At 33.1% G+C, this 10,113-nt stretch overlaps 1 pseudogene; it reads right to left on the minus strand.

Annotated features, from left to right (window-relative positions):
• Nucleotides 1-2,393: 2,393 nt before the first annotated feature.
• LOC117023193 (histone deacetylase complex subunit SAP18-like) lies at nucleotides 2,394-5,218 on the minus strand (annotated as a pseudogene).
• Nucleotides 5,219-10,113: the final 4,895 nt, after the last annotated feature.

The following is a 10,113-nucleotide window of genomic DNA, read 5'->3' on the forward strand; positions in this document are numbered from 1 at the left end:
ATCAAGGTGATGAGAGATTTGATAGCTAAAACTAGGTGTGTATATGTGTGTGTTTATGTCCATGCATGGAAATATTGCACATGCTTAGGCGTTTGAGTGCTTCTACTTCTCACTAAATAGGTGACTTGGATAATCAAGGTATATTTTACAAAGATATATACATTTTACCTGTGACCTCTACTTGATAGCATTATATTTGGAAATAATCTTAATTTTCTAAAAATACAAACTAATTGTGTGAAAAATAAGGTTTTCTGTTGTTTCTAAGTGTATATAAATCGTTGTTATATCTCTAAAAGGTGGTTCTTAGGGTCAGATTCTGCCAGCCGAACAGCCACAGAGACAGTACGTATTAAATTCAGCTGTGATCTTAGAGCTGGACGGGTCTTTAATGCTTTTCTTTTGCACTCTTTGTTGGTGACCAATGTTGAGGGAAACTGATTGCTTTTTTCTTTTATCAGTTTCTATTTGTATGGCAAACTTTGCTTTCTTATCTTTTCTAATTTACTAGCCAAGTTTAGCTTACTTGCTGATGATTGCACAATTTTCTTACTTCCTACATTGCTATCTGTGATACAAGGATAATGATGAAGATCTGAGGGTACTTTCTGTAATTTAAAAACAAAAACAAATCTTTAGTTGCCCTGTTAATGTAGGGCTTTGCAACTCATCAAATTTTCTCCTACTTCTTCTATATCCATGAAGTCTATACAATGCCATCTGCATTGGTTTCAGTTTCTAAAATTGTATGAGGTGTGATCAAAAACTATGGTGAATGCTGCTGCCCAGTGCCATCCAATGGAAAAGCAGGGATTTTCAGTATGGGAAGGGGAGAGCTGACCGTTAGTAACAGTGTGTGACAAGTTTCAACATGTTTGGTGCTGTCAGTTGGGTGTGAGCTACAGTTGAGAGAAGGTGTGTTTGAAAGAGTGCCATAAATCATCCTCCCTCATGACTACTCTCTGTGTCACATGCTTCTGGTACAGTAGTTTCAGTCAAATAAAAACATTACAGTCTGTCCTCATCCACCTTAGTCACCAATCTGGCACTGCAAAACTTCTGGCTCTTCCCCAAAGTCAAAATGATTCAGGACATTGAGGCAGCCATGACAGCACAACTGAAGACACTCATGAAAGAGGACTCCCAGAACTGCTTCAGAAATGGCAAGAACAATGGGATAAGTGTATTGGAAGCGAGGGGGAACATTTTCAGGGGGATTAATGACAATATGTCTTTCAATGTAATAATCTTTCTTTTATATTTAAACATTGACCATATTGTCTGTTCACATCTCGTGTATAAGTCTCATTCATCATTAAATTGTGAACATATCAAGGGTAAAAATTAATGTTTTTTGATGTGAGAGGCACAAGTAAGATTATATCCACATATATGGTACTTTAAGACCTAGACCTAACCCTCTGAAAAGGAAGTACATGGGAGGGTTACAAAAAGGTTCTGAGATACCAAAAGTCAAATAAACTGTTGTTAATTTCCTTGTTCACTGCTGTTTGATAAACACACTGTCTGTTGAAGAACTATGAGCCCTAAATCATCTCGATAGGACAAATCTAACTTTCTTGTTTTCTATGTCCATACATAGAACAGAGACCTGTGGACTGAGGTTTACATACCTGCCTGCTGACTTTAGACAATATGAACTTGTCTTACTAAAAACTAATTACAAACAATGATGGTTATCATTTTGGCTAACAAATTAGCCAAATTGATAAGAAAAGTTTAATGGCTTTAGTTTTGAAAAGGGGGGATAAATAGGGACTCCAATATAGTTTTCATAGCAGTATATCAGGACAATATTTTAATAGGCATTGTTATTTATAGAAATTTCACCAAACTTTATGACCTGACAATCCTAAGAAACTTCTCTACAAAAATAATAGCATGAAAAATAAAAATATAGAGAAATATGCATGTTGCAACATTTGTTGCAGTCTTGTTTTTAATAAAAATTAAAACCTGCCTAAATATATGTGTATATATGCAAATATATGAATTTATTTACAAATATATAAGAAATATAAATTTTGCTAGAGAGAAATATAAAATAATGTGTATCAGGAAAACTTAGAAGTGGCTCCTTTGGTGGAAAAACACCAAAAAAACTTCACTTATTTTATATACAATGGGTAATTTTCACTTTTAGAGGCATTTTAGTGGGGTACATTTTCAAATAATAATAATAATAATAATAATAACAATAATAATACCATTTTTGTACTCCTTAAAAATGGAGGTAAGATAACTCTTTAGTATTTGTATAGCTAAAAGCAATTACATATATAAAATACACGATATATATTTGGCTTTCAAATTTACAAACTGCGTTGTTATCAAGTTGTTCTGTATTATTATTATTAGGACAATCTTATCAATTTTTTTTTTTTTTTAAGAGTCACTAAAATTTAATATGGCCTCATGCGGCCTGAAGGAGGAGGTGCCCGGTTCGGGTGGGGGGGGGGGTGGGGGGGGTGATGGCTATGTCCAGGTAGTCTCCTATCTGGAACTTCTGCGACTGCAGGGTCATGGAGTCATCAGTCCCCTTCCTCCCAGACATGGTGCTGCCAATCTCCTTTACTCGATAGCCAGGTCTTTTAATATCCGTGAAAACAATTGCAAAATTGAAGTGTGTGCCTTTCTTTCTAGCTTCTCGGTAGACTTCTTTCACTAAACTAGTTGGTTCTTTCAAGGTTGCATCCATCCAGCAGCTCGCTGGACGGCACGTTCCCTCGGGAGAACTCGTCCAAGCGGTGATGGCGGCCGTTGTTGCTGGTGAAGACGCGCAGCAGCAGCGGGCACGTCTTCTCCCGGTCCATCGGCTTCTCCGGCTCCTTCTTAATTTCCTCCTCTCAATTTGATGTTCAAACAATTCACAATTATTCTCAAATACTCACAGTGCATATATTTTTTTTAATTCTTAAGATGATTATTAGAATCTTCCCTTATTTTTCTCAAAATTTCAGGTATTTATAAAATCTATGATTCTGAGAGTGTGTGTGCTGAGCCTACACTGGATAATAGTCATGTATCTGTTTCAACCCTTTGAGTGCCTGATTCCTACTGGCAACCTTAAATATACTTCTAAGAGTGTCTGTTAACTATTACAAGTGCAGTTGACTTTAGATATATCCGAGTTGTAAGAATTGCCTAGAGAAATTGCAAGGCTCTGTTTTACTTGAACTTCATCTCTCACAGAACTCCACGTGCTCACCATATACATATTGCATTTATTCTATTCTGTCAATTATTCATGTAGTCATTCATCTTGGCATTCATATCTTTATTCCTTTACCAGTTAAAGATAAAGTATAATGGCAAAACTAGGAAGATGGTGATAACAGTATCAAAGTATAATTCAAAGATGAGGAAATCAAAGTAAAGAGTAATTTAGAGACTAAACTCAAGATACATTGTTTATACATATACAAAAGTCAAATATTCTCAATTATATATATATATATGTATATACAATTTACATATATATATATGCAAATTAGTAAGAGCAGTGTCAATGAGTTTATTGCCTATGTTTTCTTCTTGAACTTTTATGGTTTCAGGTCCTACATTTAAGCCTTTCATCCATTTTGAGTTTATTCTTGTATATGGTATAAGAAGTCTGTCAAATTAATTTTTTTGAATGTATCTGTCCAGTTTTCCCAATACCATTTATTGAATAGGCTGTCTTTACCCCATTGCATATTCTTGCTTCTTTTGTCATAGATTAATTAACCATATAGGCATTGGTTTATTTCAGGACTCTCTATTCTATTCCATTTATCTGTGTATCTAGGTATTTATCCAAAGAAATCCAAAACTAATTCAAAAAGATATATGCATCCCTATGTTCATTGCAGCATTATTTACAATAGCCAAGATGTGGAAGCAACCTAATGTCCATCAATTGACTATTGGATAAAGAAGTGGTGATACATATATCATATAATGGGATATTAATTGACCATAAAAAAGAGTGAAATCACCATATGCAACAACATGGATGGGCCTACAGTTAGATAAATCCATATGATTTAACTAGTATGTGGAATCTAAAGAACAAAATGAATGAACAAACAGAACAGAAACAGACTCATAGGTACAGGGAACAAACTGATGGTTGCCACATGGGAAAGCATTTGGAGGGTGGATGAAACAAGTGAAGGGGTTAAGAAACACAAGTTGGCGGTTACAAAAGAGTCATAGGGATATAAAGTACAGCATAGGGACTATAGTCAGTAATATTGTAATAATTATGCATAGTGCCAGGGGGGTACTAGACTTCTCAGGGAGTTCACTTTTTTGTTATGTAAATGTATAACCACCATGCTGTACACCTGAAACTAATATAATATTGAATGTCAACTGTAATTGAAAAATAAAAAAATAGTAATAAAAAAATAAGACCATAGAGCCAATTGAATGAGATTTCTCTATTTGCACTCCTAGTCATCATCTAGCTTCCGGTTTAGAAGATCAGAGAGCTGACCATTTCCTTAGATAGCTCATGTCATCTTTGGAATGGACATACTGCACTCCGTACTTAGAACTACAATTTAAGTTGCACATAGGGAAACTGAAATGAGTGTAGGGAAGCTTAACCACATTTGCCGGGAATATGAGTAAGAGCAGAAGACACAGGAATGATTGAGACAACATGAATATGTTTTTCATAGATACCATTTAGGAAAAATAAAAAGTATAAAGATTTTATATAAACCTCAAATCAGTTAATTGCCTGTCTCAAATATTTGTTTTACATTAAAGTTTCAAAAATGAAAAAAGAAAAACTGTTAGGAGGTGACTGACTGTGAGAACTTCTCTTGTTTCTAAGCCTTTTTTTCTTTAAAATAATAGGCTTAAGGGAATCTCTCTTGCTATAATTAGAGAAAAAAATGACTTCTGTCTAGATTAGACTCAAGAAAACAGATTTAAAGGTAATCCTCCAAAGTTTCACAAATATTTTATTTGGGGGACATCTCTTACATAGCATGGAATTTTTATTTCTTTCCAATGGATCTTGAGATGAAAGGGAAATTGATACTGACTAATGCAGGAAGAGTACCTTAGGCATATATTTCATGTGATAATTGCTTTTCTTTTGCATTTAGGAACTACACACAAACACAAGAGAAATGTAGCTGTTTTTATTACCCTGAGGAAAAGCAATCACTATACTTGTCAGGTCTGTGATCATTTCTTCCATTCTGGGAAATCTTTGAAAAATAAAATCATGTTGGTGGCTATCTTGCAGTGTACTCAATTAAAGTAAAGCTGTTAGATTTTTCCCTAAGAAATGTTAGCTATTGCCATTACCTAGTATCTGACCAGGTCACATGGAAAATAAACGTGTTCACACTATAGTATCTGCATTTGTCAAAGACTGAGCTAAAAAGAAAGACTGATGAGTATCTCATGGCTATTCATTCTAGTTTCACTTGGGTCAAATTATATTCATCCTGCACACTCTTTGACTACAAACGATTCTCTTTTGCTGCTTCATTTGCCTCTAAAATTTAGCACAATACAGAATTTTATAATTTAAAAGTGTAGATCAAATGTAACTCATTTTTGCATAGTCTGGATGGAAATATGAAGAAATCTGCTTGATCAAATAATGGGAAATGGATACAATTAGAAATTTGCTGCTCTGCTGAGACTATAACTAAACTTCTGATTTTAATTACTGTAAAGGAGAGAGTGGTAAAAGGGGAGAATGAATGAGTGAGATGATAATTGGGTTTCTCAGATAGTTCTATTTGGAAAATGTCACATTTGAGAGATTTTGCTGCCTTTCTTTTCAGGACAGAAGGTTAGATTCAAGAAAGCTTCTGTGGATGTAAAAGGGGCAAATTGCCTTATCAGTCATCCACTCCATCTTCAACTACTCTAATAATTCTCATTCCAGTACTCAATCTAAGGCACAGACCCAAGGCCAATATCTAATCCTAAAATAAATGAGGAGTAGCATATATAGTTTAGACCAAAGAACTTAGGAAAAATTAAAACAAAAACAATTTTTCTAACCCAATCTGTTTTCAGAATGATTTTTTCATGATACTTTCTTATCTAAATCCTCTGTTTACAGTGGTTGCCTTTTGTGCTTGAGTTATCTCCAATTTAGCCATTTGTACCATATGATGTTTCCAGTTATTTCAAAGATCTATGAAAATTGTCAAAGTTATCCAAGGAACATTTGTTACAGACTATATAACTTTATCTGCCCTGCGTCTAAATTTTTATTGAAGGGTGGTGACATCACCTGAAAATGATTTCAACTCTAGTACATTTTTTTGTATATTTCTACTAAAAGTGCCAGCTTGATTCCTAGAGAGATGCAACTATGATTAATTCTATGAATATGCATTGAGTGTTTGTTATTATATTACTAAAAATTCATCTCCCAAGAAGGAACTTTCTATCACTATTTTATCCACTCATATTTCCAAAATACTCCCAGATCAAGGAATATCCAACATAATTAGTTTTACAATTATTCCAACTACATTTTGTTTTTACAATATTTTATGTTATTCTATATTTTTTACAATATTTTAGTTATCACAGGTTTTAATTTACATGAGAGACACAAAGAAGTTTGCACAAATTATATTCTTGTCATATCTGATTTTATTAGATTCATTGAGCAGAAGAAGCAGCAGTAATCAAAGCAGAGCAAGGATGAAAACAAGGAAAAGTTCTACATTATTTTCATCTTCCCTCTCAAATGAGTAAGTCTATTTGTATTACTTTCGACTTGTTACTTAAGATTTTTTTTAAAGCTTCACATATGAATGCATTTTACATGGAGCTACTTCTTTCATTGTGACTGAAAAAATAATTTCAAGGTTATAACAGCATATATAGACTCTTCTGGAAGGAACAAGTTTAGTAAAGGAGTTTCCTAATAAAAAAGGCATACATATAAATTATTTAACAAGACATAGAACTTGTTTAGCTCACAAGACTTTTCATTGGAAATATTGGGTTTAATCAATACAAGTATTTGTGGAAAGAAGGTGAGGCTCTGGACTCCAAGTGAGAAATGGAACCGTTGCTTAGCAAGGTCAACTTTTTGGCAACAATAGCTAAAATTAATAGTATGGGTAAACAGCTAAAATGTCCAGTTGTGAACTATACATTCTAAAACTTTGGATTCAGAAGATTAACTACAAATTATGGTGACTTTAGGCTTTGCTTATTATTACTGTTTTCATATATGTGTATGTACATGCTGAAAAAATATATATATATATTCAACATATATATTATATATATATAATATATATTTTTCAATATACATATTGTATTTTCAAAATTATATATAATATATAGTTTTTTATATATATAATTTTGAAAACACAAAATTAGAGAATTATAGAAAGTTAAAGCTGGAATTGTATTATGAGCTATCATAGCCAATGAGTTTATTCTAGAGGCAAATACACTGATAATACACCTATGTTTACTTTAATTCTGCAAATGTCACATCTGATATCAAACACTTCAAATATATGTTTATTTGTCCATTAAATGTATACATAATTCTGTTTCAAACTTACATTGCACATACCTTTGTACCAATGTAGTTTATTTATTTGTTTTATCCTGAAGTCAATTATTTCCATTGTCCTTGTTAAATAGGGACATGACTACATATGGGGGAAGAGATGGACAGTGTGGATAACTTGCCTACAAAACAGGTACATGCTAGTTCAAGATTACACACTGAGACTATCACTCTTCAGATAATATTTTATCAGAATATCATATAGACTTTGCCTTATTGCATAGTTACAAAGGACAAAGCTGAAATTTGTTTAGATAGCTGTCTATGCACACTGCCAGCTTGAAGTAGGGTCATTTGGGATAACTGATTATATGGAGGCAGTCAAAACCGGAGAGAATGCCCTGTAGTTTTACGTAGAATTATTTTGTGTGTTGAACTGAGGAAAAGAAGTTGGTAAGCAAAAGTGCCAAAAATTATTTGGACTATATTTTTGTTACCTTCCAAACTGGTTTTTTTCTTCCCAGACTATATCTTGAAAGAATTTAAATCTGTGTTTCATAACTGTATTGCTTATACCAAGTAAAAAGATCATGCTAGATAACATAAAGTGTATATAGTAGGTGAAAAGTGTTATGATTTGGGAGTCTCCCTTTCATTCTAATATCGTATCATGGAGCTTCCCTCGTAGGTTTTTTTACAGTGAATGCAGTTACTCTTTGTTAAGAACCATGGAAAACTGAGCTGCTAATACTACAGATACTTGCCGACCCGCCTCTGATACCTCTAAAGTATTGGCAATCTGCCTGGGTTTTTATAATCTGGATAAAAAGAATCTCCCTCTTTAGCAAGATTGCTGCTCCTTCCCAGATATACACTGTCTAGTACTGTGAGTATTTCTCTTACCTGTTCCATTTTTTCATGTCCCATTTTACATAGATTTTTAGCTTATGCCCTTTGAAAATTATATTGGCATACAAATACTCAACTCTATGAATGAAGGTGGAAATCTCACCAGCTTAGTCGGGTCTTTCTTTTTTTGTTTTTCTCTAGTAGAAACACATGAATGTCCCTGAGCACAAGAGATTAGGCAGATTTATTTTTCATAATATTGTAGAGTCCTAGAGTTCAAGATGAAAAAAATAATAATAATAAGTGAGTGCCACTGGTGATTAGAATGAGAATATAGAAATTGACCTAGTCTGTAATCAATGAAAAGCAGAATATCAGTTTAACTACGTTTTATTCCAGTAGACCGGGAAATATATGCCTTAATTAAAAGAATAAGAACAACTATCTGCAGCATATTTTTTAAAGTTTAGACTAGATTTTTGTGTTACTTTCCTGTTTTCATATGCTTCTGTATATGTGGAGAACAAATAACACAGAACTATAAACATAAATGAAAGAGTTCAGTGATTCTGGAATGTCAGAGTATTTCTGTCTCTAATCTTTTCTACTAATGATAACTAACTTCATTTCATTTTAATAAAGTCACGTGGTAAATTAATATAAAAACTGCATAATAAAACATTTATTATTCCAACATCACACATCTAAGTCCTTTTTAATCCACGTAAAAGCAGACTTTTCTGTTTTTACTTTTAAGAAGTTTAATTCATGGAAATCTCTATATTACATTTTAAAACCTGCAGTTCTTGATGGTGAAAGACTTGTAGCCCTTTTATTATTAGAGCTGTGCCAGAATGTCCATAAATAATTCCTACTCTCACACAAACCAGAGTGCTAGGAAATGTGCAGACACTGCAGATTTTTTACTGTTTTCTCCGCTTGCATTCATATTACAATAAATGAGAATAGATTTTTAATATCCATTTCTATTACATGCATTAACTGAAGCTGTGGGGTGAAATGAAAAATTTCCTACGATTTGAGACACTGGGGAGGTCTGTATGCTTATGTGTGGGCAGAACATTCAGTATTTCTACTTTTTTTTTGTTTGTCTTTTAGAGTAGCTTAAAATGTTTAAGTGTTCCTAAAAGTTACAAAGCCTTCAAGCACCATTTCGTTAGTTTAATTGTAGCTCTTTCCGTTAATATTTTTGGAAGGATGAACCAGTTTCAATTAAAATACGTGAACTGAGAGAAAAGTTAAGCCAAACTGGCATGTACATGAACAGCTGAGAGTGTGCACTTCTTGGTATTCTTTTCTTTCCAATAGATAATTAATGTGAAAATTCACTGTCAAACTGAATTATATAAAAAGGTGTCTTTCTATCCACAATTAAAATTAAACTAAATCTGACATTTAGAACAATCTAATTTTTCATGACTATTGTTTTGCCAACGTCTAAATTGATTTCTTTATAATGGAGGAGTTTAATGATAATTTTCCTTAGCATATACTTTTTGGTGGAATATACACCTGTATATTCCCAATATTTGGCAATGCACATTATAGATACTTGCCAAAAAGAATTAGAAAATAACAAAGTTGGAATGTGCTTTCTGAAGACTTAAATTAATGGAATTCTGCTAGAGACATAAAAGTTGTTTTCCTGCTGTTCACATCTGTTGCATCCTGCAAAAAAAAAAAAAAAAAAGAAAGAAAATGTTATGTGAAGAGCTGATGCT

This window comes from Rhinolophus ferrumequinum, chromosome 6 (assembly GCF_004115265.2).
Source record: "Rhinolophus ferrumequinum isolate MPI-CBG mRhiFer1 chromosome 6, mRhiFer1_v1.p, whole genome shotgun sequence".
NCBI lineage: Eukaryota > Metazoa > Chordata > Mammalia > Chiroptera > Rhinolophidae > Rhinolophus > Rhinolophus ferrumequinum.